Raw genomic sequence first — 27,093 nt, forward strand, 5'->3', positions numbered from 1 at the left:
TCTCCGGCTCCCTACCCCTTGCCTCCGTGGGGGGGGGGGGGGGCCGCCGGCCGCCTTCTTGTTGCCATAGCAACTGGATTCCCAGGGAGGCAGCCATCTTGGGACAGTGATGCAGCCCCAAGTTGAAGCTGCTGGGAGTTCAGAGGGAGAGAGCGTCCTGCAGGGAAACCACACTCTCTGGCCAGGGTGACCCGCCGCTCTGGGGCTTTTCCCAGCTTGCTTTGGTGAGATCCCACCTTGCCAGCCCCTGGGGAGAGTCTGGAGGCTGAAAAGGAGGAGAAGCCCCCTTCCCCCGCCTCCCATGTTCCCATTGCCCTCTCAGGGAGTCAGAGAGGAGCAAGGATAGGCCCAGCCCAGCGCACTGGGCGGTAAAATCTGATGCCAGGGAGGGCGGGGGGGGGGGGGGGAGAGGAGCCTGAGTGATGGCAGGAAGTAGATTTTCATCTGGGGTGGCTGCGGGCCAGAGGGGGGGCTGGTGGAGCAGGTGACAGGATCAGGCTGGGTGATGGGGTTGACAGAGCCCACAGGGAGGGCTGGAGCAGAGCTAAGCCGGGCGCTGGGGGGGTGACTGAACGGGGCGGCTGGCTCCGGAGGGATTGAAGCAGGAGACAAAGGATTTGCTGCGGAGCCCAGCGCCCTGATGGAGCGCGGGACGCTTTGATGCTGATGATGGAGATAGCCAGTCGGGGAGGAGGGACGAAGCCGGGGCTGATTTAGCACCTTGGCAGGCAGGACCGGCAGGACGCTTGCTCCTGGGACAGAGCCGCGTGGGCTTTGCCCATCCGTCCCCGGCTGAAGGCGCGGTGACAGAGCAGGCCCGGCCGAGGCGCGCAGAGCTGGCCCCGGAATGCAGCCCGCAAGCACATTTCACCCTTGACGTTCAAACCAATTCCAGGGCAGCTTTTCTCCGGAAAAGGAAGCGCGGTTCAAAGAGAACATAATGAATTGGCTGAAATAAATAGCTGATTAGTTGCAGATAACATCAGAAGCTCGCAGAGCGCAGTGGAGCAGCCCTTGGGCCCTGGCAGCCAGCCCCCCGTGCCCCCCCACCCCCCCACTGCTGGATACAGCGTCCCCTCCCTCTGGGGGCAGGGCTGCAGGCTCAGCCTGCAAGTGGGTCCCAAGGCCAGCAGTCTCAGACAGCAGTCCTTGGCTGTCTGGACAGCACCCCCATGGCCATCCCCCAGAGGCCTGGCCTGTTAATGGAGTAAACAGCACGTGGGGAAAGGCAGTCCGGGCTCTGTAGCTGCCACCTTGGACGCCTTCAATGGCCTTTCTGAAAAAGGAGATAAAGCTCAACTAACGTCTGCCCTGACTGCTCCCAGGGAGCTTTCCAGAGCCAAATGAGAAAGGGTTATGGCACCAACTCTGGCTTCCATAAGACACCACCCTCCATAAGGGAAGGGGGGCTGTTTTGCTCACCTTTGCACCCCCCGGATTGAACATAATGCCTGGCACCGGTGTTTGTTGAAGGTTGTTGAATAAATGTGGACCGTTCACTACCCCAGTGGCACCCCCAGCCATTCCTAGGTGGACTGGGCCCCCCAAACTTGGGGGTCCAGCCTAGGGGCATTCGGTTGTGACGCTGCCCGACGGCCAAGCTCAAATGATGTTTGGATTGGCCATCATTCTGAGTTAGCGGAAGAATGGGCAGTTATTTGAAGTTTGATGGAAAGGGCGGGCCATGAGCTAGATTGCCTTCCGTGGTCCAGAAGCCTCACACAGGAGCAGAGCTGGGCTCCTCCCTGCACCCCACCCCCCTGCTGAAACTTCCCTGCTCCTTTTCCTCCCAGTCCTTTGTCGGCTTTCTGATGCAGAAGCAGGGATGGGGAGGGGGACCGGGTCATTTTATGACCTCCGTGCGCAATTCAGTCTGATACTTGGGAGGCCACACAATGTATCAATCATCTTAAGCTGCATACACACTCCACATTAATTATAAATTTAGCATAACCGGGAGTTGAGTGAAGTGGCAGTTGACTAGTTGACGTGTTTTGTAGACATGCAATCAAACCTTTATTAATTTTGATTTTGCAGTGTTCCTTTGGCGTCAGGGGGCCAATCGGTTCTCTTTTCAGGTACCAGACACTTCTGGAGGGCCTTCACTTCAGAGGACCCGGGCACCCAGGCAGCTGGGGAAAGGAGGTGGTGCCAGGCCACTCTGTGCTTCCCTAGAGAGGGGAGAGGCGGCGTGGCCTGTGGCTTCGGCATTTTCGTGGGAAGCAGGAGACAGTATCTGTGCCTAGAAACAGTCACCATTTGCCGTGTGACCCCGGGAGAGCTGCGCGATGGTCTGGGCTTTAACTTGGAAGCCCTTTGGAATAGGGTTTTCAGGACTGGAGGCTCCAGGCAGAGGACGATCACCACACCTTGTCTCCCCCACATCAGAAGGTGGGACTGAGAGAGTGTGTGGGGGCTCCAGGCACCTGCAAGATTCTTTGCCACCTGGAGAGACACCCTATGGGGGGCGTCGGCAGCTGGCACATGAAACCGGGGTCTGACTAGGCCCCTTTTTGGTCTCCAGTGACCCTCACTGGTCATCTCCTATAATTATTGTCCTGTTTCCTGTCCGTCTGGGGACAAGGGGCCTGGGACAGTGGGGCTCTGGCAATGCCGTGTCATCTTTCTTTCTTTCTTTCTTCTCTTTAATTTTTTTATTTTTGAAAGACAAAAACAGAGCACAAGAGGGAGACACAGAATCCGAAGCAGGCTCCAGGCTTGGAGCTGTCAGCACACAGCCCGATGCGGGGCTCGAACCCACGAACCGTGAGATGGTGACCTGAGCCAAAGGCGGACGCTTAACCGACTGAGCCACCCAGGCGCCCCGCGTCTTCTTTCTGACAACAAATAACGTGTGGCTTTTCCACACTACGACCAATTCTGTACTCTCTGAAACCAACCCTGTGTCCCATAATTCAATCCTATTCTGACGCTAACGACCCAGACTTAGTGTCAGACCCCCCAGGTCACAGGGCTCAGTCCCACAAGACCACCCCCACTCCAAACACGAGTCACAAGTCCTGACCGACTGGCTGTAAATCATGAGTTCTCACAGCCTCCTCTCAGGTGCAATAATTCCACAGAACGACTCACAGAACTCAGAGAAACACTTTATTTATGTTCACCACTTTATTAGAAAGGACGCGACCGATGGAAGAGACGCTCAGGGTAAGAAATGAGGGAGGGGTGGGGTGGCAGAACCCCCCCGCCCTCCCTGCGCACCATATCCCCAGCACATCAGTATTTTCACCAGCGCGGAAGCTCTCCAAACCCTGTTGGTTAGGGGGTTTTATGGAGGCTCCGTTACGGAGGCATGGTTGATTAAATCAATGGCTGCTGGTAATTGGAACTCAATCTCCAGTCCCTCTCTAGAGTTCCAAACCTCTAACCCGGGCTCAGGCTTTCTGGCCACCAGCCCCATCCTGAAGCTGTGTAGCCCCCCCCCCCCAACACACACATTCCAACCCAGCTGGAGTCCTGGCATCAGCACGCAAAAGACACTCTTATCACTCAGGAAGATTCCAAGGGCTGGAGGAGCTCTTTGCCAGGAACCCCGGACGAAGACCGGACCAGATGTTTTTATTTTATTTTATTTCATATAGTATTTTTTATTATACCACAGGCAACTTGCAGTTACCCTGCAGTCCTCAGCGGGACGACCAAGTGTGGGCTGAGCTTGGGTTTCTCTAACATCCCCCCAAAGCATATCTTTGGGTCACCAGGCAGACCCCCAGGGTTTTTTCCAGTGGGACATTTTCTAGGGCAGCCCCACCCTGCACGTTGTCTTGTTAATCAGGCCCTAAGAGAAAGACCCAGAGAGACAGAAAGGAGGGTAAAGATACTCTCCCATCGCCTTTGAGCCCCTTCCTGGAGGACCTGAGAGCATCCGTCCTCGTTTCCCGGGCTGAGTCTCCACGTCTCGGGAGCAGGACCCGCGCATTCCTTGATAAATAACGCATCTAATCCCAGTTTTTCAGGAGCTCACCTGGTCCAGACTTCACGATAGGGACTTCTCTTCCTCCTCCTCCCACCTGAACATGCAAACACCCCATCTCCCCAGAGGGTAGAGAGGCCAGGACAAACTTCTGGGAGTGTGTGGACAGAGACACGAAAACAAACTTGGCCCCTGGCAATTTTCCTGTCTGGGTTTTATAAACCAGTGCAGTTTCTGAGTGAAATCGGATCCATGTGGGTCCTGATTCATTTGCGTGCTGGGAAAGTGTTTGTGCAGGAGAGAGAAGGAGATCCCAGGGGCCCCTTTCAGTTGATTTAACAAATCCCTTTCAAGCTTTTATTTTTTCATTAGGAAGCAGAAGTTGCTTGTTCCCAAACCACACACGCACACAAAGGCACATATACCCACACCTCACTGGTTTCAAATGCTGTACCTCTCCAGGCCCTTCAGCCTGGAATGTCCCCATGAACCAAGAGTTAGGAGACACTTTTCCATCTCCCCCACTTAGCACCTGCTGAGAAAGGGCCCAAGAAAGAAGTCTAGGAAGAACTTGCAGGAACTGGGTGGAAGGGAGGAGGGTGCCCTCCTGCCCTGGGAAGCCGGTGCCCTTGCAGCCTCCTGTGTCAGAAGGACAGTGGTGGCTCCAGACCCACCTTTCTCCCGTCTGGGTTCAACTTCAGTTTGGTGGGAGGGTCTTGGGCTAAGAACAAAGACCCAAAGGGGATGGGGACGGCCTGAGCCATGCCATTGGTTTCCCATTGTCTCTGCTGGGCAGGACCTTCCAGAAGCACCCACAGCAGCCCTTCACCCACAACACCAGACACAGACTCCAAGGTAAATGGAAGAGAAATGGAGTCCAGGGAGAGCTCAGCTGTGGTCCCAGCTCCCCGGTAACTGGCTTTGTGAACGTGGCCACGTCACTGAACCACTGAGCCTCATTGCCCTGCCTCTGCAACATCTATAATCTGATTACCTTCCAGAAACCAATGAGGATGGGCACGAAGGTACTTTGTAAACTGCCAGGTCCTATGGAAAGGTGAGGTGTTGGAAGTACCTATCTTGGGAGGTGTCAGTTAACAGTCCTATTTGTAAATGTTCTCAGGACAAGGGCTAGGGTGACTTCTTCAGTCACTGTGTCATAAGTGCCCGGAAAGTCCTTCCTAGCATCCACTTGAGTTGCTTCTGAAGCATCTCACATCTCACGTCATCAGGGGACCTGAGCACGCTGTCCCGTGACAAGTTGTCCCATGACAAGTTGTCCCGACTGTCTGTGTGCATGAACTGTGCACATGTCCCCCAGTGGGAGAGGGAGCGTGGCCGGGACGGGAGGAGGGCGGGACTCTGGTAGGGTCTCCCCTCTGAAGCCTGGCCCGCAGGGAGCAGCGCAGCACCTCCGTTGCCTAACGAGCCACAGAGCGAGGTCTCTCTCCTTCCTTCCTCAGAAGGAAAGTCACCTGAGCAGCTTTGGCCGGTTTTCAAATCAGTGGGTGTGAAAACGCACCCAGATCTCAGGTTATGAAGTGGGTCATTTTCATCTGTGCAATTTGTACCCACTGACCTTGTAGCCTCCCCGAAGATGGGGTACCTTCTCACCTCCTCCCTCCAACCTAATCTGCATCTGATTTGCTGGCGGATCTCAGACTCATCTGCACCTTTTGGAGCCATTTCCTTCCACTTAGGAGTAAATGGTGGGGCCAGGGAGCACGCTGATGGGAATGGCACTCACCCAGGGGTGGCCCTTCTTTCTCTTGTGCCCTTCTAGGTCCTTGCCTGGCACACAGGGAGGCCCCAGTGCACCAAGCTTTGCAGCCTGCCTCTGTCTGCACCCACAATGCAATCACACAACCTGTCTGTGAGCATAAAAACGGGTTTTCTCTTCTAATGACTCCCTTAACTGAGCTGGTGGCTGCCCTCCCTCCGGGCCCCGTGGGTAAGAGCACGGGAGAAAGACGGCCCCTCGCCTCTGCATCCCTCGGCCCCTCCTCCCCTCCGTCTCTTGGAAGCAGAGGTGCACAGATGGACACATTCCTTGAATGGGCCCAGCGCGGGGAAGAGGGGAGAGTACGCTGAGCGACAGGAGGTGGGATGCACGGTCCCCACGGGGCTCCCCCTCTCCTGCCAGCCCCATCCCGGTTCCATTAACCTTGCTCCGCATGTGCTGTGTTAATGGGCTGGGAAGGACGGATCACCCTGCTCGCCTACAGAAAGGAGCAGCTGCTACATGTTGCCAACCTCAACGGCGGCTGGGAGGGCGGGACTCAGAGCCCAGGCGGCCCCGGCTTGTGACCTGGCTCCCCGCTGCACCCCTCACCCCTGCCCCAGGGTGATGTGAAGGGTGAAGGGCAGCCTGATGCTGACAGGCCTGGAGGAAAAGTCCTCCCTTGATCCTCGGAGCCCCTCCTCAACAGCTAGGGAGACTCCATAATGTCAACTTCCTAAGTGCAGTAAAAGGGTCTTTGACTAAGCGTCCCTTCTATTAACTCTTCCACTCGTGCCCGGTGGGCCTCGTAATTCACTCATAGGCTTGCGAGGAAGAGGAAGCCGTGAGGCAGGTTTCACGGAAGCAGGAGGACAAGCAGTGTGGCAAGTTGAATGTCACAGGCTCGAGTGGTGCAGAGACCCAGCAGTGGTGATGCCTCCATGGCTGAGGATGGGCACGAAGGTACTTTGCAAACTGCCAGGTCCTATGGAAAGGTGAGGTGTTGGAAGTACCTGTCTTGGGAGGTGTCAGTTCTATCTGTAAATGTTCTCGGGGAAAGGCAAAGGTGGCTAGAAATCTCCCAGAGATTTCTCCTTGCCACATTTCACAGTGCTATCCCCGAGCGGGGCTAGACCCAGTCTTGTGAATCGAGGCAGGATCGCAGTGTCAATGGACAAGGAAAGAATAAAGCCATGGGCATGGGAGGGAGAAGTGAGAAGCCACAGAAGAGAAGGCAGATGAGTCCTTTTGGTGGTAGAGTCTGGAAAGAAGAGAAGTGCTGGCCTTTGGGGGGCCTTGGGGAACCACCCTGGACCCCCCCCCCCCACGTCACCTCGTCTTCCTGCCTAAGCCGCAGCTCCTGTCCTGGAATGTTGTCCTGAATATCTTTGCAGTAAATCTCCATGTTCTGGACAGACTCTAGATAAGCTGGGGGAAATAGCCCAGGGTTTCCCCATTTTACCTGATTAAAAATCACATGGGCAGTTTGTTAAACCTACAGATTCCTGGGTTCTTTCCCAGACCAAAGAGCGGGATCTCCAGGATGGATCGGTACGTGCACTTTTTACCAACACCCAGAGTGGGTCTTACAGCAAGTTTGGGAAACAGGCTTACTCTCGTCCCCCTTAATTCATCCATGAAAGACGGCTGAGTTAAGTGAGCACAGCCACATTGCTTAAAAAAAGAGGGGGAAATGCCCATCTGGGGGTGCAGCCGGGCAAAAAAGGAGACTGCACAAATTTCTTAGCCCTTCTTTTCCTCCCTAGCCCCAAGGCAGGATATTCTAACAGTTGGAGCAGTTTCCCCGAGGATGAATGTGATATCCGGGCCCCTTCCAGGACCATGAATTAACTGCTGCTGGGTTACCATCTTCAGGGGTAGGAAAGAGGAAAATTCCAGTTCTAGAATTTTCTAAGTCCAATCGTCACTACATATTCATTTTCCTCCGCCTCTGTGGTAATAGAATTTTTAGCTGAACAACATAACAGCCGGAATTCCAGCCTCCCTTTCAGCTTTATGTGGCCACACAACGAAACCGTGGCCAAAGGGATGTGCGTAAAAGTAACGTAGGCAACTTATGGATCAAGGCTGGTAGAAAAGGTACATACCCTGCCCTCCCCTTTCTCCCTTCTGAGGCAGAGCTGGGGCGGGGGGGGGGGGGAGGGCAGGGGGCACTTTGGCCCACGTGAAGAGGGGTATAGGAAGTGCCTCCTCTTCCAGGGAAGGTCAGCCCTTTGGTCCTGGTTGGGCGTTCAGCTGATTGGATGAGGCCCACCCACAATAGGAAGACAATCTGCTTTCCTCATTCTACCAATGTAAATGCTAAGCTCCCCTAAAAGCACAGAAATACTCAGAATAACATTTGACCAAATATTTGGGCACCCCATGGCCCAGTCAAGTTGGCGCATAAGATTAACCGTCACCAAGGGCAATGCTGGGGATGCCAGAGCAGCAAAATCAAAAGGGCCTGGCTTTCTCTACCAGCCCCGTGGTAGGAGAAAGAAACTATTTGGTATGAGCCACTATTATTTTGGATTTTGGTACAACATTACTGCAGCTGATCCTGTATCTTAACTACAGGATCCTAGGGTAACTTTCACCCAAGAGATATGTTCACCCCAGCTGTCCCACTTTATGGCAGGGCTCAACCGCCCCTAGAAGGTTCCCCCACATCCCTCCTGTCCATCACATAGGTCCTTGTTCCCAGAGATGGGACATCAGAAGAAGGACTTGTTTCCTGTGGGTATATTCAGTGGCATCCCTAACACATTCCACACTGAGAGTGGATTTTTAATTTTCTTTTAATGTTTGTTTATTTTTGAGAGACAGAGCATGAGCAGGGGAGGGGCAGAGAGAGAGGGAGACCCAGAATCAGAAGCGGGTTCCAGGCTCCGAGCTGTCAGCACAGAGCCCGACGCGGGGCTCGAACTCACGGACCGTGAGATCATGACCTGAGCCGAATTCGGACGCTTAACCGGCTGAGCCACTCAGGCGCCCCTCAGAGTGGATTTTTTTTAAAAAACCTTTTCTATATTCAACAAAGTTATTTGCAGTAATAATCATGAAATGAAACAAATAATAATAAAGTACAGAAAAGAAACAGAGAGTAAAAATGTTCTTATACTGAACTATATATATACAATCAGTCCAATAAAAAAATAATAATATTTTAGGTAAATAATTTTCTAGTAATTAATAAGTGAATTTTAATAAAACCCAAACATTTGCAAATGGCTCAATTTAGGCCATACTATAGTGTACCAATGATGTTATATTTTATCTTTCGGAATCGTTCTTTACCTTTAAAACAATTAACAATTAATTTTTTTTAAAGAATAATACATTTTAATTTTAAAGATATTATTTAAATTAAGCAAAATATTTCATATATTAAAAAAAAAAGCATTGCTAAAAGGATCTAGGCCTTTTTTGTCATTGGCATCATCATTGGCTGCTGCAGTGTTGTATTCAACCAACAAGTGTCTGTCAAGATATTGGTTCTGTGCCCAGTGTCATTCTAGGCACGGACAATCAGCAGTGAACAGAACAGAGATCCCTGCCTTCCTGGAGCTCGGTCGTAATGGGAGAGACGTAGGCAAACAGGGGAGTGAAAACTGCTAGGAGGAAAACTAAGTCAGAGTCAGAAGGTGGATGGTGACAGGGGTGCTGTTCCTACAGGGGTCCGGGAAGTTCTCCGTGAGGAGGGCTGTAGGAGCCTTGGACCCCATTTCCTACCTCCCTAGCTCAGGGCGTCAGGCTCCCTGGAATCCAAGCCCACAGGCCCTGAGCTGAGCACCTGTTACTAGGCGGGTGTTGATTCTCCCTCCAAGTGCAACCAGAATGCCACAGGAAGTTAACAGGTGGTCCCATTGATCTCAGTGCTCCAAGCCCCCAGCCGCGTGGTGTCGGGAAGGCTGGTCTTTTAGGGAGTCATGGCTATATATAGTCTTAGACTTTTCAGGGAAGTCCCAGGTGGGCACAGGGCCACTCTAGCCTTGTTCTCTGCACCTACCACCCAAGGCTCAGGGCCAGCAGCCTCCCTGAGGCATCACTTCTAGGACTCCATTCTATTGCTAGTATCTTGCCACCACCAAGTCCGCTGTTACTGTCGTGAAGCCGTAAGTCAGAGACTAGGAACGCGGCCCATGATTTTGCCAACACCGGGGAAGCCGAAACTCGGTACCGTCGCTCTTGCAAAGTGAAAAGGGAGTACCACAAAGAGTAACACAGCACAAAGCTGTGCACGGAGAGTAACACAAACAGCACAAAGAGTAACACAAAGTTGGTTCCTAAAATGTTATCCAGTTAGTCAAGCAGCAATCCCACTCCCCTGGACAGAGTCAGGGGAAGGCCTCCACCATGGCCCCCCATCCCTGGTGGCCATGGCAGGGCTTTCCCAGGCCAGAACAGGCACTGCTCCAATGAATCACCCCTTGCTCTTACCCCAATGGCAGCTCTGACTTTGCAAACAAGAATAATATATCTGATCACTCAGTCGAGGGAAGGCACACGGATTGAGTGGCACAAGGATTTCTGAGGTGAGTTCGTTCTGAGTGCCCCCTGTCATTCTCTCGGGTGATCTGCTTTCCTTTGGGTGTCATCCCTCCCAGTGCTCCCTCTAGCCCCCCATCCATCCGACATGTCTGTGTCCATGCTCCAAGAGTCGACTAGGTTTGTCTCTTAATCCTATCTTTTGTATGAGAAAGAAGGGAAAATAAGAAAACGTATGTATCTATCAGCTTCGGATTCCAAAAGAAACACAGGGCAGATAAACCAGAAAATAATGAGGTTGGTTATCTACAAGAAGTAGGAAGGAATGGGGCTACAGATGGAACATGTGTGTCTACTCAGAGGTTGACTTCACATGTTGAAACCTAATCCCCAGTGGGATGGTATTGGGAGGTGGGGCCTTTGGGAGGTGATGAGGCAATCAGGGCGGAGCCCTCATGGAGGGGACTACACAGCCAAAAGGACCCACAGCTTATGAAGCTTAGTAAGCAGGCTCTCACCAGACACCAAAACCTATCGGTGCCTTGACCTTGGACTTCCAGCCTCCAGTACTGCGAGAAATGAAGTTCTATTGTTTCTAAGCCCCCTGGTCCATGGTATTCTGTTATAGCAGCCTGAGCAGACTGAGACAGATCGGGTGGAAGCGTTATGGGAAGAAGTGGTACTTCTCTGAGTGTATCTTTAAAAAAAAATTTTTTTTTTAATGTTTATTTAGTTTTGAGAGCGAGAGAGAGAGAGAGAGCAAGGGAGGGGTAGAGAGAGAGAGAGAGGGGGAGACACAGACTCTGAAGCAGGCTCCAGGTTCTGAGCGGTCAGCATAGAGCCTGACAGAGCCTGATGCGGGGCTCGAACCCACAGACCACGAGATCATGACCTGAGCCGAAGTTGGACACTTAACCGACCGAGGCCCCCAGGCTCCCCGAGTGTATCTTTTTTAAAAAAATAGTTTGGGGCACCTGGGGGCTCAGTCAGTTGAGCGTCTGACTTCGGCTCAGGTCATGATCTCAGGTACATGAGTTCGAGCCCCGTGTGCTGATGGCTTAAAGCCTGGAACCTGCTTCGGATTCTGTATCTCCCTCTCTCTCTGCCCCTCCCCCACTTGTGCTCTGACTCTCTCTCTCTCTCTCAAGAATAAATAGACATTAAGAGAATAATAAAATAAAAATAATTTTGACTTTTGTAACCATGTCAATAATCTACAAATTCCAAAAATGAATTAAAATTCATACAGATGGGAAGAAAGGAAAGAGCGAAACCAGTGAGCCTAATTATATTTCAGGTGAGAATCATAGCTGCACTGAAGGGGGAGGAAAGAGAGAAAGAACTAATCCAAGTAACTTATGAAAATAGTTTTTCACTATTTACCCTTAACCTGGGGCAGGATAGAGTATGTGTGTGTGTTGGGGATGGCAGAGGAGGGGAGCAGGGGCACAAGCACAGACAGATCCCAAGTTCTTTAGAGATTAGTTTACTGTAGTGGAATGAACTACAGGCTTCTCACTAAGGAAAAAAGGCTATACAAATATAAAAGTGGGAAGGCAAGAAGAACCCTGTGTGAAGAGACTTGAATTATAATTCAAGTATTGGTGTGACCTCGTGATTTTACAAATGTGTGCATGTGTATGAATGTTTACATGCATGTGCATAATCCAGGCAGGTGCATATGTGTATGCATATTTGTGTGTGTATTTGTATATTCGTGCACATATTTCCTAGCTCAACCACTGAAAGGGCCAAGAAGCAAAGATACCCCGGCAGCAATGAGCACACCCAGCCCCCAGATCTTGGTCTCTAATACCATTTTCCCTCTAAAAGGAGCCAGGACTTCTCAGAGAAGTGGCTGATTCTAGGACTAGAGCAGAGTGGGGACAAGACAAGCCTAGAACATCTTAGGCCACAAAGTAAGGAATTGCTCAAGAAAAAACAACAATAAAAAATGATGGGGTATGTCACAGAACAGAGGAGCCACCATGCTGGGGCTCCCACTGGCCCCAACTGGACAATTTGGACAACAACAAAATAATGGGCTAGAATAATGAATTATGAACCACCGAAAAAATGGAAATTTATGAGTCCATATCAATAATAGATATTTATTTATTTAGATGATGATGATAGATAGATAGGCGGATGATAGATAGATAGATAGATAGACAATAGTGGATCAGCTCTCGCTTACAGTAGAATGTTGAGGACAAACACATAAATGTAGAGAGAACATTAGAGCTGGGCGATTAGCATTTTACAACCATTGGTAAAGATGGATTGAGTCGGTCAAGAATCATTAGTAGATATTAAATCTAGGAGAAAATTCTGACAAGAAATGGTCTTCTCTTCCCAGACTGCTTACTAGCTGCAAAGGTGGGGGGAAATGATGGTAATTAATAGTGGAGAAATCAGGCAACACATGACTGGATGATCAAAACTAAGATCACCTGTGAGGAACAAATGGCTGTTATGTGCCTCCAGATGGGATACCCCAAGAAACATGCAGCATCGCCTACGTTGATTTGTTCCCAAGTATGCACAACCCCAGCCTAATCAAACTGGCACACAAACACAGAATGAGAAACAGCCTATTTTTAAAATGGGGGCGGGGCACCCGGGCCTCTCAGTGGGTTGAGCGTTCAACTTCAGCTCGGGTCATGATCCCGCAGGTTGTGAGTTTGGACCCCATACGGGGTTGGGTTCGTTGCCGTCAGCCTGTCAGCGCAGAGCCGGCTTCAGATCCTCTGTCCCCGCCCCTCTGCCCCTCGCCCACGTGTGCTCTCTCAAAAAATAAATGATAATAAATAAAAATCAAAAATGGGGGCACTGTATTCTTCAAAACTGCCAATATCCCACAAGGCAAAGAAGGGCTGTGGAAAGGTTTCAGATTAAAGGAAGTGAAAGGGACGTGACAACCAAACACAATATCTGAGCCTCCCCTGGAACCTGTCCTGGAGGGGAAATGCTATTAATAGATCAAGCAAAAAAAAAAAAAAAAAAAAAAAAAAAAAATTCTAATCTGGGTGATGGACCAGATAATGCCCATCTATCAAGTTGGTAAGCACACTGTGGCATGTAAGAGAGTACCCCTAGCTTCAGGAAACATATACTGAAATGTTTAGGGGTACAGAGCCATAATGCATGTAACTTACCACAAATCACAAATGGTTCAGAAAAAAAATATGTATGACATATATACATATAAAACTATGTGTGCATGATATATATACATACATATATATATATATATATATATATATATATATATATAAAGAGAGAGAGAAAGTACACTGTTCTTAGAACAAAGTAAACTGTAAATAATACGGTAAATCTGGGCGAAGTGTGTGTGGCTGTTCTTTGCGCTATTTTTAGTTTTGCACCTTTTGTGAGTTTGAAATTCTTTCCAAATAAAATGCTTAAAAATACCCTTATGTTTGCCTTGCACTTGACCATTTTTTGTCATGTTCATATGCTCTGGTACTTCGGATGCTCCCAGCATCCCCCTGAGGCAGGCAGGACACGCATTGCTATTTTATTTCCCATTTTTCAGATGAGGAAGTGAAGGCACCGGGCCGCTGAGCGTCTCGCCAAGTATTCCTTCCGGTGCAACGGGGGCTCGGCCCCTCCCCTCCAGGTGTCCAGCGCAGGCTTCCTCCTGTGACAACCACGTGCATTTCTCCCATCCTATCGCGATCCATTACGGTTCCTGCTACTGATCTCTCTGGGAGGTAATGAGTTTCATAATTCTGTTTCCCTGAGTTTATTACTCAGGCCTTTGAAACCCAAGGCGGGAGTCTGTTTCTTCAGTGATCCCCTGGCCCCCTGTGTCCCCTCCGCTGGCATTACAGCGGCCCCTCGTGTGTTCTCTCCGGTGCTGGACACACACTGACTTCAGAACGGGTTGCACGTATTGTCGCCACTTCCGATTTGTTTCTGTTTGTCTCCCTAAAGGGCAGGGACCACGTATTGTACCTCTGACCCTCAGCCCCAAGCTCTGTGCCTGGCTCTGAATGCTTGACGAATAAATGGCTGTGGGGCTGAATGAAACCTTCTCTTATTTGACCTAAACTCACCTCAATCAAGTCTCAAAGTGAGCCTTTCATCATGGAATTGGAATTAAGTAGGATTAAAGTTAACACTGTCCTGGCTGGCACACCTCTCCGGCTCCTTCTCTCTTGTTGTTGTTGTCTTTTTGTTCATAAATGTTTATTGACTTATGTTGAGAGACAGAGACAGAGAGTGCCTGAGGGGTGGGGAGGGGCAGAAAGAGAGGGGGAAGGAGAGAGAATCCCAAGCAGCCTCCACACCCAGCGTGGTGCCCAAAGCGGGGCTTGATCCCGTGACCCTGGGATCATGACCTGAGCAGAAATCAGGAGTCAGAGGCTTAACCGACTAAGCCCCCCAGGCCCCCTGGCCCCTTCTCTTTCTTGCAGGGGGTAGCAGATTAAGGGTGAATCCAGGTCATATGGAAGCAGGTGGGGGGTTTTCCCTACTACGGGAAGGAAGAGCTTCCTAGTGAAAGTGGTCCAGAGGGGGGTGGGTTGAGGTCTGAGGCGGGTGAATAGGAACTTACTACTGAGTCCCAGGCTCCACGTCAGCGGGAGGTTCAGCCCTCAGGGAAATGGGAATTTTGGTGGACCAACCTTCAACGCAGTCTAAGTGACCACCTCCCCTATGTAAGTAGCCCAGAAAATAACTAAGGAAGGGACCCTGCACACCCATCTCAGGGAACCAGACTGATAGCTGCCTTCCTGAGTCATCGCCCTCGGGGGACTGGGGGCTATGATCTTCCCAGCACAGCTCCGTACAGAGCGTGAGAAGGTAGTACCTCCAAAGAAACCCCTGGATTTGAGACAAGGCTGAAATCTTATTTGAAGGGATTTGCTTTCGATTTCCTTTTTTTAAATGCATTTTTAATAACAAGCCTGTTCAATCAAAAGGGGGTATTGGACTGCTCGGAAGAGCAGCGGGATCTCCGTCAGTGTAATTTGGATCCTTTCCTAAACCCACTTCCTTTGATTCTGCCAGCTCAGATCTGTCTTCAGTCGGGAACTCACAAAGCCTTGTTGTCAGTGGTGTGGAAGAAATTCAGTTAGAAGCGTCCCCAAGTACACCCCTGGACCCATCCTTGGCGGGCAAGAGGGTGAGTTCCCTTTCGCCGGATACCAACGAGCGACATCACACAGATACTTTAAATGTTAGAGCGGGACCCTGGGTCGTATGGGCCCAGCCTCTCATGGCACTGACACCCGCAAGGCTAACCTCCTGAGCCCCCCATGAGGATAGACAGGTTCCGGCTCCTGTGGCTGACCTGTCCTTCCTCTTATGGAACAGGAGGCTGGACAGGCGGCCATGACCCTGGGGCATGGCACCAACACGCCTTGTTTTCTGGACCATGGAAGAAACAATGAGCACTCAGATCTGATAGGCAAGTCTGGGGATTCTTGGGTTAAAACTCCCAAGGAAACCTGGGAGACGATCGGTACTGTTAACCGCTGGGGTTGGGCTGCTCCAAGCCAGTCTTGGCTGGGCCATGGAAGTCAGTCTAAGGTCAGAGGGCTGGGGGCCCTGGACCTCAAACCGATCTGAGTTAGTCACAGTGGTGTTGCATGGATTCTTCCAGTTCAGAAGAGGGAGGTGTGATCTAAGCCTCTGTGCCCAGCAGCAGTGCCCATGTGGCAGAGTGGACACACCGCCAGGGGAAGGAGGTGGCCATGGAGCCCCAAGGCACAAAGCGAGGCTGCGCGACTTGGGAGAATTTGACCAGGGCAGGAGCCTGGGTATCAGAGCTGGCCATGGCGGGTGCCCCTAAAGCCAGGGTAGAAGATTGAGGCCGGAGTCATACCTAGATTGAGCCAAGTCAGCCTCCTCCCTCATTGGTACAAACATGGGGCATGTTCTTTTCAATGTTTTCCTAGAAATGTTCCAATCCTAGAAGGGTACAGATAATCTGGCAATCATATAGACCTTCTCCAGTCCGGGGACAAGGACAGAGTGAGGACCTAATCTCAATTCAATGTGTTCTGAACGCAGTACCCAGAAGGATCCTGTAAGAGCTCTCCTCTGTCAAACCTCCCTTGCAGTGGCTGCAAAGCCCAGGGTGTTGTGGTTGCCTGTTAGTTCTCAGACAGCATCCTCTATGGTTCCCCCCACTTTGTGGCCCCGTTCTGGCCAAGCAGGCCTTCTCCCTATTTCCCTGGCTCACCAGGCCTGCGGGTACATGCTTGGTGTTCTCTCTGTCTGGGTCTGCCTCTCCCAGATATCCCCAGGGCTCTGGCTCTCTCCTGCAGTTCTCTACTGAAGCATCATCTTCTCAGAAGGGCCTGCCCTGACCACCCTATTTTAAATGACAACACCCTTCGGGGCCCCTGGGTGGCTCAGTCGGTTAAGCGTCCGACTTCGGCTCAGGTCATGATCTCACGTTCCGTGAGTTCGAGCCCCGCGTCGGGCTCTGTGCTGACGGCTCAGAGCCTGGAGCCTGTTTCAGATTCTGTGTCTCCCTCTCTCTGACCCTCCCCCGTTCATGCTCTGTCTCTCTCTGTCTCAAAAATAAATAAACGTTAAAAAAAAATTAAAAATAAATAAATAAATAAATAAATTACAACACCCCACACTCCCTATGCCCCTCCCCTAGTGTAGACCTTATTTACCATCTGATGCACTTGGTGCTTAAATGATCTGCTTATTATTGGGCTCCCCAACCAGAAAATGGAGCTCTGTTGAGTTGGAATTTATGTCTGTTTCACTCACCACTCACTCATGAGGACCCAGAATAGTGCCCGGCACAGAGTAAGTACTCTAAAAGATCCGGGGAGTGCGTGAAGGTGAAATCGGTTAAGATTCCTGGCTCCTGGCTTGACCAGCCATGTCGGCCTGGGCCCCCTACCTGACCACCTTCTAAAAGGGTTCCTCTCCCCAGGCCCCAGATTTGCTTAGCTCGGCTCCTGGTCCCCCACTCCCCTGCCTGCCTTCTGCCCTCTCCCACCACCCAGCTCAGTCCTGTCCCATCCCCACCACGAGAGAGGTGCCTAACCTCAGCATTTCCCTGTTTCCCACAGCACGGGATCCACTTGTCTCTATAACAGCCTTCTTTGATTGGGAGACTTTTAATTAGCAACCCAGTCCCTCACTGCCTCTCTCTTTCGGGCAAAGCAATTGACAATATCTTTAAAATATATATATGTGTGTGTGTGTGTGTGTGTGTGTGTGTGTGTTGTGTATACCCCGAACCATTATACTCAGGCAAATAAGCCATCAATTTGGTCACAACAGGTGGTCCTCTAGCTATAGGGGAAGTTACAAGACTTCCCAGTACAAGCCTGCCTGCCTGGTAACCCTCAGCCATGGGCAAACCCGGCCAAAGCCTCCTCCCCACTGATCATCAGCGAGCCAACAGGGAGAAGAGCCCCTCTTCAGGCCCCTTCCCTAAATCAAAGGAACGTATGCTTTCAGAATCATAAAGTACGGGAAGGCCCCAAAGAGAAATTCAATAGACACGTGTCCCATTTTGCCAGGGCAATTCTTTCAAGGCTCGCCGATGTTGACATCCAGAGCTTGCATCTCAACAGCCCCACACAGACTCCAGGATTTCTCAAAGCAATAGAGCAAAACAGAAACACCAGCCATCTGTCTCTTGAAATTTCCTAGGAGGGGCAACCCGTAGTTGGGAAGACACTCGAAGGCAGTTTTCAAGTCTGAGACGCATCACCCTGAGTTATGGGAGCAGAACTTTCGGGAGGCCTTCTCTCCAATGGTATGAACGTGAAGCAGGCATATTTCGCACCCACGGCCACGGCCATGGCCCCTCTACCGCCAGTGGCCACAGCTGTGGGGGGGACCCCGCAGGAGCCAAACAGCCTGCAAGAACGCTGACTCGGGAGAGCGAACGCTGGCCCAGCAACATCCCCAGTCATTCCGGGCCAAATTCAGTTGAAATGAGACACTTTTCAAAAACGATTTCTAGGTAAGTGGTGGAGAAAATAGGATCACCCCGAACACGCGGAGCAAAGAAAGGAGCAGCCCCGTAAGTGTAGAGATGGGTCCTCCGCCTTCAGGCAGGGTAAGCCCAGACGCGCCTTCACGCAGAGGCATCGGCTGGGACAATGACTTGTGTGGGTTGTCATGACAATGAAATTGAAACTGGGATAAACAATAGCCACTCAGCCAGCCGCCTAACCTCTGAGCCGACCTGTCATTACGACAGCAGCTGCCTGGGCCTCAAGCAGACGTCAGGAGATGAGCATCCCTGGGGCAGGCTTTCCTAACAGGTGGCCAAACGTGAGGCTGGAAATCAACTGGGCCCTTTTGCTCATTCTTGAGCTACCCTAGGGAATCCAGCAGCCTCCTGTAAAAGGTCCCCGGAGCCTGTAGAGGGACCACAGAGCCCAGAAAGTTCATGCAATGGGCCCACAGACCCACAGCATGCCAGCAGAAAAGGCTAAGAAATGGTACCTCATCCTAAGTGCAAAACCTCAGAAACCAGTGTTTCCTGGGAGTGGCATTTCTAAAGGCTACTTTCGGCAAAAGCTTCCCGGCATTCCTCACCAAATGGACCGATGCAAAATTGAATTATTGTCTCTGATAGAACTTGAAAATCCCTTTGTACTTCCAAGGCAAATGCAAATGCACAGTCCTGTGGCACCTCTGTCCCACCCTCCCCACTTCCTCTGCTCGCCTCAGACTCCAGCCTAAGCCCCCACCGCATCTGCAGGAGCCGAGCACCAGGAAACAGAATCAAATATGCCCCATAGGGCTCAACTTGGCTTTAAAAAATGGTATTATTTATATTTAATAGCAGCTTCAGAAAAAGCTGCAAATCCTAGGGCATGGCAGAAATGTAAATGCTAACTGATTGTTATTCTTACGGAAACTTAGAATTCAAAAGTTTAATCAACCTCGTTAGCATAATTTGGGTGACTTCAGTCCATAACCTTACCCTGGAGTTGATTATTTATGGCGCCCTGAACAGAAGTCGAAAATTAACTTTGATTTAATGTAACAATTCCATCCCCAATATAATTCATAATGCAGATACGTTTGTCAAAAATAAATCACGTTGCTTCGCCCATCTCAGAACAGGAAACCCAGAAAGGAATAGAAACAGAATCCCTAATCTTTGGTTTCTGTAGTCGTTCTGGCTCTCCCTTCCCCTGCTCAAGTCTGTGCCTGCCCAGGGACAGGCTTGGGAGGAGGCTGAGAGCATCCGTGTGCAGAGAAATCTATGGATCAAGACAGACGGGCCCGGGGGGGAGGGGGGTGTGGGGATCTCTTGGGGTGGGTACCTTGCTTCTCTTGAGGGTTTTACCCGAGTAAGCAGCTTTTTAATAAGGCGGAATGAGAAAACATCACAGGAGGCCAGTCTGGTGAAAAGGCTGTTTGTGGAGAGCACAATCCGATGTCTTGCGTGTGTTCGAGGTGTATCTGTGTACAGTTTGCTTTCACCCGTATCACTGCCTCAGTCTTCACATTGATAGATGGGGCCGATGGCAACTGAGCCCCGAGGAAGCTAAACGCCTTGTCCACATCCCGTGGCTGGTGAAAGGCGGTGCTGATCTTGGAATGCTGGTCTCCCAGCACCATCTGTCAGCAGGTGGAGAGAAAGGAGTCCAGCTAAGCAATCTGCCTCCTGGCCAAGGAAGGCAGAGTCCTTGCACACCCCATCAAGGGACAGTAGGAGACCCCGCTCCCAGAGCAGACAGGAGAAATCCTCGAGACATCACCAGCGTAATCAATTTCCAAGAACTCAGAAGTGGCATTCGTTACGCCTGCTGGAAAACCTCAGAAAATGTAGGTTTCCCACACGTTTGGCAAAAAGCACCGTATAGAACCTCCCTAGATGATGGGGGGCATAGAACTGCTGGGATTCTCTTTATCCCCCTTTGCATAAATTTACCTCTGCGATGTACCAAGCTCCCTGCCAAGGAAGAAATCTCTTTCCATGGGCAGTACCAAGGAGCCAGACTGGCGTTGCTGTGTGCTAATTCTCTGTCTGGACTGCTAAAGCCACCCAGACGTGCCAAGTTTTAGCGGCAACAGGTTTGCCTGCCAAGAACCAGCGTCCCCTGCTTCCTCTCCCACCTACAGGCCGGGCAGCGCCAGCTCCCCTTTTCCATGCCAGGCGGAGCCGATGCGATCTCACAATGGGCCGCAGAGCAGGGTGCCAGCAGCCAGAGCCTTGGCCAGTGGCTGGCAAACTCAGACTGTGCCATTTGGCTCTTTGGCTTCTGCTGTGGAAAAGAACTGGCTGAGAAGAGGTAAAAGCTTTTGGCAAAATATGAAGTTTGGGTTCTCTTGGTCCCAACCCAGCGGGGATAATCATGACCTGGCATGGCTTGTGTGTGTGTGTGTGGGTGTGTGTGTGTGGGTGGGTGTCCTCATGCTTAATCGCATAGCTTTAACGGTTATAGAATTAAGATGAAACCAGGCCACCTGAAACTAACACAGCACTGTATGTTAACTAAGTGGAATTAAAATAAAAACTTAAAAAAAAAAAAAAAAAGACAAAACCAGGCCAAAAGATTCATTGTGAAACAGCACCCAGGGCCTTGGGATAAATTGTGACCAGCCTTAGATTGGGTCACCATGATGTCATAATGCACACGTGGGTACATCAACCACGGGCCAATACTCTATTGTGTCCTCCATCCATGTTCTTTCAGGTGATCTTCTCAACGATATGCAATCAGTGTTTTTATCGTCTGGACTTTAAAGACGAGAAGACTGAGGTTCAGAGCCGTTGAGTAGCTTGCCCAAGGTCACACAGCCACTTAATGACCTATTCAAGGCCCGGACCCATATCCATCCAGTTTTCCTCTTTACACTTACATGTATGCAGTTGTCCCCTAACCAGACCGTAAGCTCTATGACGAAAGGGTTTGGATTCCCACGTCTGAAACAGTGCCAGCATCCAGGCGCAGAATAGGCTCTCGGTAAATATATATTAAGTACGTGAACGAATAAATGAACGAGCCCCACTGTGACTATGTCACGGAAGCAAACGGCTTCATATCCACTCCCTACCTGAAGCCCCGGAACAGAGTAGTTAAGGACGGGGCACTGGGGTGTTACGCTCCCAGGGGACAAGGGTGAGGTGAGCCTACGCTCTCTGCTCTCTGCAGGGTCCGGACGACAGAGACTGCCTGCCTTCCTGTCTCCTAGATATTTACTTCATCACACCCCAGCGCAAGCTTCCCCTCGGTCACACGTCTCCCTGATAGGCCCCTGCGCCGAAACGCCCCGTGCCCCTTGGCACCCACGATCATGACGGAGGCATCCATCCTCCATCTTGTCAAACAGCTGTCACACCTTGACAGCAGATGGCCTTGGCAATCTTGGCAATCCAGCCGGACAAGTTTCTACCTGAACTTTGGCTCAGCCAGTGCCTGGATGGAGGAGTCAGAAAGGAGACCTAGAAAGGAAAGTACCTTCTGTTTTCTCATTCCCAACCGCACAGGGCTGGGGGAAAGAGATATGCTAATGGCCGTGGGGAAACACCAGTGGGAATATGCCTGCTTTGGACAGATAGGAGCTAGGGTCCCCCACTGACCCCCTTGCCTCCAGGTATGCCTGCACACAACTCACCTGCGACAGACCTGTTCTTCCACAGCCCCCAGACAGGAAGCGCTCTGATATCATATCTATCTGCCACGTTGAGTCCCTCCCCATGGGCAACACCACAGGGGTGGGGAAATCCAACGATCTGATGATTCTCTCCAGGGGCTCGGGATGGAGCAAGCATCCGTTCTCGGCCCAGCTTCTCAAATGTATGTGTTGTTACTGCTGCTATTTTCAAGGACCTGCTCTATTTACGCCTCGCTCCTCGTTGCTCCTCCTAGGACAAGAGAACTGAATAAATAAAGCAGGCAGGCTTAACCCCTCCCTTGGCAGGGATAGGAATTTGCCAGAGTCGAGTGGGAGCAGAAAGTCCGCAAGACACATACCTTGGGCCCACAAAATGCTTTATATTTGGCAAAGCATTTGCTCACGTAAGCCCCGCGGCTGTGAGATATGAAGTCCATGTTACAGGTACGAACACGGAGGCGAGGCCAAGGCCACGAAGGTTGCTCTAAGCCATCTTTCGTCTCCTCGTCACCCGGGTTCTCGGTGCCTGGAGAGCAGGAGAAGAGAAACAGTGGTGCTAACGGGCCCCACCACTGGCGGCACTGCCCGCTTGGTAGAAGGTGGCCTGTCGCTGAGGCTCCCGTGTCCTGCTCTCCCTCCCCTCTGTGAGGGCTGGGGCGGATAAAGGGCCCGCGGAGCCAATCCTATGTGCCAACTTGACTGGGCCATGTGTGCGGTGCCCAGACAGTTAGTGGAACATTATCCTGGGTGTGTCTGTGAGGATGTGTGGAGAGGATTTACCATCTGAATGGAAACATCGGCTCCTCCTGGGCCTGAAGCCCTAGCCAAAAGGCGCCACCAGCTTCCCCGAGGCACCAGCTGGCCCACTCCTGATCTTGGGACTTGTCAGCCTCCATAATCACGTGGGCCAGCTCCTTGGCGTAATTCTCTTTCCATTTCGATGTATCTATATCTTCACCTATTGGTCGTTTCTCTGGAGAATCCTGACTCACACAGAGCCCTGGACGGGCTCTGAACGGGAAGATGAGCTACAAAGCCAGGCTGGGCCGAGGCAGGCCGGGACCTCCCATCCTGGCATCCATCAAGAAAGGAAGTGTTATTAAAATTAAAAAAAAAAAAAAAAGGAAGGAAGGAAAGAAGGAAGGAAGGAAGGGTTTTCTGCTCTCTTGCACAGACTCTTCCTCAGAAACTACCCTTTCTCTCCTAAAGCATTTCTCCAAAAATATTCACTGATACCTGCCTTGTAGAGGTGCTGTTTTTGGAGTATGAGTATATCAGTGAATGAAACGGACCAAGATCCCTGCCCTCAGGACACACAGTTCCCATTGCAGATGTAATAAGGAACTTAGATAATATATTGCAAGGGGAGAGATAGGAGGAAAAAATTAAAGATTGACTAGGGTAAGGGGGACCGGGTGTAGCGAGGTGGGGGACAGGTGTTGTGCTGAGCAGGTGACCAAGGAGGGTCGCAGTGGGAGTGAGATGTGGGAGGTACTGAAGGAGGCAAAGGGGTCAACCAAGCAGGTATTTGGAGGAAGAGCACTCCAGGCAGGGAACAGCCAGTACAAAGGCCCTAAGGGGGGAGATGCCTGGTGGGCACAAGGAATTGGAATGAGGTCAGTGTGGCTGGCACAGTGAAGGTGAAGAGGGCAGAGGGGCAGGCGATGGGGATGACATCACAGAGGCAGGATGGTGCAGGGCCATCGGAAAGATTTGAAAGGGAAGCCATAGCAGGGCTTCCGGCAGAGGAGGACATGATCTGCTTTGGGTTTTAAAGGGATCTCTTTGGCAATCTCTTGACCCCTTTTTGTAGGGGCGGGGGGAGGAGAGGGTCAAGGATAGAAGCAGGAAGACCAGTTAGGAAGCTCTTGCCAAAATCCAGACCAGAGATGGTGGTGGCCCTGCCCAACGTGGTGTCAGTGGTCAGGTTCCAGATGGAGTCAGGCGGAGATGCCCCCCAGAGGAGAGTACGTGTTTTCCGGTCTTGAGTCCTTCTCTGTGCCCAGGGACATGCCCTAAGGTGTCCTTAGGGTCCCCTCCCAACCCCCCCCCCCCATCCCGGATATCCCTAGCACAACTAGGAAGAGTCTTTTTATGAATGGAGCTGGGGAGAATGATGAGAAGGTCAAGTTCTATTCTCTTCCCCAACATCTGGAGCAGCATTAAGGGCTGATGATACCATTCAAGTCCTAGAGCCAGGTGGGGGACAAAAAGGAAAGGGATAGTGGTCTCTTCCATAAGTATAGTCAGTGGTGTGCTGGTGAATGTTTGACAATTGGCTCTCCAGGAAAAAAAAGTGTGTAATTTTATGATATGTGTGTAATTTTACTGATAAAAAAATATGTTGCATATATTTTACAAATACTAGGGCTGCCTGGGTGGCTCAGTTGGTTATACTTCTGACTTCAACTCAGGTCATGATCTTACAGTTCATGAGTTTGAGCCCCGTGTCAGGCTCTGCACTGACAGCTCAAAGCCTGGAGCCCGCTTCCGATTCTGTCTCCCTCTCTCTCTCCCCCTTCCCTGCCTGTGTTTTCTCTCTCTCTCTCTCTCCCTCAAAAATAAATAAAACTTTAAAACAAATACTAATAAAATACACAATAGCCTTTACTGTAAATTCTATAACCAATTGGTTCTCACAAAATGCTCCTGTTGATTTTTGGAGAACTTGTATCTGTAACCAATGTATGGTTGCAATTGACAAATGAGTGTAGTTCCCACATGAATGTTGGTTGATATTTGTATTTACATTAATGGGTAAGAAGAAAGTGAACCAGCAAAGATGTTCCTTGGGACTTCCTTCTGTTCGTCAATGATGTGAATGACATCTTTGCCGCATCTGATTACTAGTCTTCAATTACTGCGAGAATATTTCCTCGATTTCTTGTGCCATTTACAATGTAATAGCTACACACCCAAAACACTTGTAAGTTAAATCTGCATTATTAAGATTTTCCCCATCACTGTTTAAGTCTAAACAAACAACAAACCATCAAAGGAAGTCCTGACTTAAAGCATTTGCCAATTTCCATCTCGTGAATACTCCCACCCTGGCCGATTTCAAGCTACCAAGGTGACATTACTGAATGTGGACTTGGAAAGGGATTCTTAGCCATGAGCCATTATATAATATTTCCAACATACAGATACAGTTGATGTAAATAACCTCAAGCGTAAAGATAATAGTAAAATGGAGTAAAATAATTAGGAGCTAGTAATGAGTTTTGAGTATTTATTACCTTTGCATTTAATATAGCTTATTTAATTGTAAGTTTATATAATTTAATTTTTAATAATGGCTGTGTTTATCAACCAGCTTGCAAAATCACTGGAAGTTTAACAGTCGACCCTCGTGAGCCAATTTGAGCAGCCCTAGTGCCCCGTCGACCGTGTGGTACTTTCTCAGACATCGCCCATCTTCCCACTGAGAGATCTGCTAGCTGCCTATCAAAAACTGGGGACACTGGGGCTGCGGGGGTGAGGTGAGATGCCCAAGACACCTAGCAGCTGATGTCCTCGAGCAAGGGTGGCCTCAGGAAAAAGTAGCTGGTCTGCGGTCGGGGAGGGTGGGGGAAATGCGAGAGGGCCAGAGGAAGTTTCAATCGAGGGCAATGAGGTCGGCGAAGGTTGTGGATGAGAGGGAGTTCAAGCCTGTCCTCACATCGCCATCACCAATTCCCCTCAAGCTGCCTAGGCTGGCCTCTTAGAACAGGATCTTGGCGGATCTTTGTGGAGAGGTAGCTGCACCCTAGTTGCATAGGCTGTGGTTGATCAACAGCTTAGCTGCAAATCACTCGCCAATCAACATAAACACCAAGTTCGTCTGCATGATGGACAATCTGCGAGCACCAGCCCCCTCAGAGTCAGTGTATGAGAATCAGGCCACAGGGAGTCAGGCAGAGTGTCTGGCTCTATCTGCCCAATGCACTAGTGTTTTACTGTCCCAGAACTTAGAGAAGGGCCAAGAGAAGAGTTGAGAGGCAGGAGCTGGCAACCCAAAGATCATAGGTGCACCTGCTGGGTAGGACCTGGTTTCCCTGGGGACAGCCCTACTGTCCAGGGCTCTGTTTCAGCTCCCAAGTTCCTTCTCTACGCACCAGTGCCTCCAAAAGGCCCAAATGACCTTCGGGGCCCCAGAAATGAGAGTTTTGGTGGCAAGGCCGGGCCCTCCCAAGCCTCCCCAGGCCCACCCAGGTCCTGGACGTGAAGGGAGAGCGCTGTGTCATCCTGAACAGCCAAGAGGCCGAATGGTGGCCAAAGTGCGGTCACTCAGTTTTCGCCCAGCTTAGAAGCTGAGGGCAGAGCAGGCGTCCTTGGGTTCTGGACCCTGAAACAGGTGAGGGCAGCAGAGAGAGTGTAGTCTGGGTCTGGCCGGAAAGTGGTCTACACCCTGGCTTGTAAGCACAGAAAGGAGAGCCCCCAGCCCACCGCTGTCTTTTCTGATTCCATTAGCTGTGTGACCGTGGGCAGGTTAAAAAACTTCTCTGAGTTTCCAGTTTCTTCATGTTACAAGAAATGAGTTAATAATACAATAAATCCTTGGCTTCCATGAATTTAATATTTGGCTTTTGGTTGTTATTGTTTTTTCACTATTTAATGATCTGCCTATTTGCCTGAGGAGCACCCACTCGCTGGTCCTGTTTGCCTTCCCAGAAGTCCTTGGTCTCCTGCCTCACCAGCCCTGATGAAAGCTTGGGAAGAAGGACCCAACGTCTGCTTTTAGCCCCCTGTTCCCTACTCCTCCGTCCAAAAGCTCGTTCCCCCAGGGGGACTTGGGGTCTGGGTTCCGGTAACTCACACCTTACAGTGTGAGGTCCCAGCCAAGCACCAGGACCTTCACACAGGGCTCTGTGTGGCCCTGAGTGGGGCAGCTGTGCTCACTCCCCTGGTGTCTGTACTTTAACCACCTTGGGGATGGAGGAACATGTGGGCCGGGGGGTCCCACAGACCCTAAGGCTCAGAGTTGGCTCTGCTATTGAACAGTTACTGAACACAAGTAAGTGACTTGGCTTTTCTGCCTCCAGGTCCCCTTCCTGCCTCGTGGAAGATCACCTGGGACCACAGGGAGCATGCCTGCCTGGGCCTGGGGCTGGCGGTAGGGTGGGGGCGAGGGGAGGGAGCTTCTTCATCCTGCTCTCCCCCACCTGCCCACCCCACGCTCAAATTTCCTGGCCGCTAGTGACAGCTCAGCTCTAGAAAGGAGCTGAAATGAGGCCCAGCTCAGCCTTGGGCAACTCCTAGAGGGGAGAAGCAGTGGGAGGAGAGCAGCAGGCAGGGAGAAGCAGGGGTGAGCAGCCGATAAAGGGAGGCAGACACCAACGTGGGAAGGTTAGGAGGGGAAAGAAGCGCTGATACAGCACTC

At 50.9% G+C, this 27,093-nt stretch overlaps 2 long non-coding RNA genes across 6 annotated transcripts in view; one reads left to right on the forward strand and one right to left on the reverse strand.

Annotated features, from left to right (window-relative positions):
* The first annotated feature begins 7,624 nt into the window (after positions 1-7,624).
* LOC122231293 overlaps positions 7,625-27,093 on the forward strand; it is a 41,107-nt gene continuing 21,638 nt past the window's right edge. For all 5 annotated transcript variants that reach the window (XR_006208483.1, XR_006208485.1, XR_006208484.1 and 2 more), the window contains exons 1-3: positions 7,625-7,754; positions 13,702-13,879; positions 15,180-15,294. This is a non-coding gene — a long non-coding RNA (uncharacterized LOC122231293). The remainder of the gene's footprint in view (positions 7,755-13,701; positions 13,880-15,179; positions 15,295-27,093) is intronic.
* Positions 19,512-20,487, reverse strand: LOC122231294. Its single transcript, XR_006208486.1, has 2 exons — positions 20,044-20,487; positions 19,512-19,730 (listed from the first exon to the last, which is right to left on the reverse strand). It is a non-coding gene; the product is annotated as an uncharacterized LOC122231294 (long non-coding RNA).

The sequence above is a fragment of the Panthera tigris genome, chromosome D1 (genome assembly GCF_018350195.1).
Source record: "Panthera tigris isolate Pti1 chromosome D1, P.tigris_Pti1_mat1.1, whole genome shotgun sequence".
NCBI lineage: Eukaryota > Metazoa > Chordata > Mammalia > Carnivora > Felidae > Panthera > Panthera tigris.